The sequence below is a fragment of the Chrysochloris asiatica genome, unplaced genomic scaffold (assembly GCF_000296735.1).
Source record: "Chrysochloris asiatica unplaced genomic scaffold, ChrAsi1.0 scaffold00138, whole genome shotgun sequence".
NCBI lineage: Eukaryota > Metazoa > Chordata > Mammalia > Afrosoricida > Chrysochloridae > Chrysochloris > Chrysochloris asiatica.
In genome coordinates, this window is record NW_006408656.1 from 6,213,741 (window position 1) to 6,215,554 (window position 1,814).

At 45.0% G+C, this 1,814-nt stretch overlaps 1 pseudogene; it reads right to left on the bottom strand.

Annotated features, from left to right (window-relative positions):
- Nucleotides 1-1,809, bottom strand: LOC102832157 (annotated as a pseudogene).
- Between the last annotated feature and the right edge of the window lie 5 nt (nt 1,810-1,814).

A 1,814-nucleotide genomic window follows, 5' to 3' on the forward strand; every position in this document is an offset into this window, starting at 1 on the left:
CTGAGTCTTGGAGTATGCTGGAGAAACCCAATATGGGTTGTCTTCAGCTGCTTTGGCATGCTGCAAAATGGCTTCTCGGGGATTGCTGTCATCGGTCTTGTCCAAAGCAATGTTTTTTACAATGTATGAAGACAGTGTGCCCCCATGGGTTCCAACTCGGCCACCACGACCTGGGCCTGCTACAGGAGGTTCGGGTTTGTGAGACTTCAGGGGGTCCAGTCTGTCCTTCTCCAGCTGTTTCCTTGTATTCCACTGGCAGGGCTCACGGAACATAGGCAAGGCATGAGGGGTGATAATGTAGTCTTGGGTTAGAGTCTCAGCTTGTTTTGCCTTCTGTTGTGTTTTTACCACACATAATTTTGCTCCCCTCCGACTTTTGTTGGGGTCATAATACACTTTAGCCAATCCATTTCCAGTTCCGACCATGATCTGGTTCAGCTTTGGATGCCACAGGCAACGAACAACACTCGCATCTGTGATGTCTATTTCATAGACTTTTTGGAAAGTCCGGCACTCGAAGAAAACAAGCTTACCGCTGCCACATCCCCGTTGAACAGATGTGCCGGTGACAATGAGTTTATCATCTGGACTGAAACAACAGTCAGGCATTGGAAACAAGGTGGGAAAACCAGAGGCTGAAAAAAGTGGCTTTTTAAAGTGTCGGACATCCCATAATTTTAATGTATCATCACCTCCACAAGAGGCGAGGGCATTGCCATCATAGGAAAAGGTCACACAAGACGTGTCTGTACCTGGGGCGTGAGCTTGTTTAGAGTGGAATTTGGGGTGGACAGTCAAATTTCGGTCCCAGATCTGGATGCTTCCATTCTGGCAAGCAGCTGCTATGAGATTTCCATCTCTACTATACATGCACGTGGTGGGAATTACTTTTTTGCCCTGCATCGTCCGTGGTTTAAATACACTTCTTTGCTTCTTTGGATTGTCAACTTCCCATGTCCTCACAGTTGCATCATTTGAACAAGTCATAAATTCTCCCTTGATTTTGGGGTGCCATGAGCCAGTGTGAAGCATTGCTGTGTGACCCTTGGTGTTGGCCATGTCCACAATATACTGGTCTCCCTTTATACATTCCATTACTTCAAAACCATCTCTGTCAATCACCTTAGCCTGTGAACTTCCAGATACAACAAGAATCATGTCTCCTGTGTTACTGTACTGTAGCGATTTGATCTGATGACATTCACAAGGCTGAAGGGATCGAAATGCCTTAAAAGAATTATCCATTCCAGCAAAATCCCAAAACTTAACATCATAGTCATATCCTCCAGTCACTAAACGGGCACCGGAGGGATCCAGACCCAAAGCAGAAACTGTTTTAGTGCCATGCGTCAATGTTATCTCATGTGAATCAGGAATCTTTTGGACAGGATTTTCTTCCTCTTCTGAATCATCATCATTGTCGTCATCTTCCCCTTCTTCAGAAAGTGGTGGAGGCAAAGGACCAAGGATATCTTCTTCCATAAGATTAACTGGTTCTTCTGTCATTTTGGGAGGCAAGGGAGGGCCAATTAACTCATCAGAAGAAGAATCAGAACTGTCTCCACTTTCACTGCTGCTTGTATCCCTGGAGGATGATTTTGAGCTATCTCTGACCACATTTAAGCCTGAAGATGTTGGTTCAGTATCTTCATTTTGCCTTCTTAATTCTTTCTCTCTGTTCATTTCTTCCTCTTTTTCTCTTGCTTCCAGTGTTTTCCGACTTCTTTCAACAGCTGTTCTGCGGGTCTGTTCAAACATTGCTTCCAAGTCAAATGTGCAGGCTTTTTTTCCGAACCCCGTAAAGCCCATGGTGA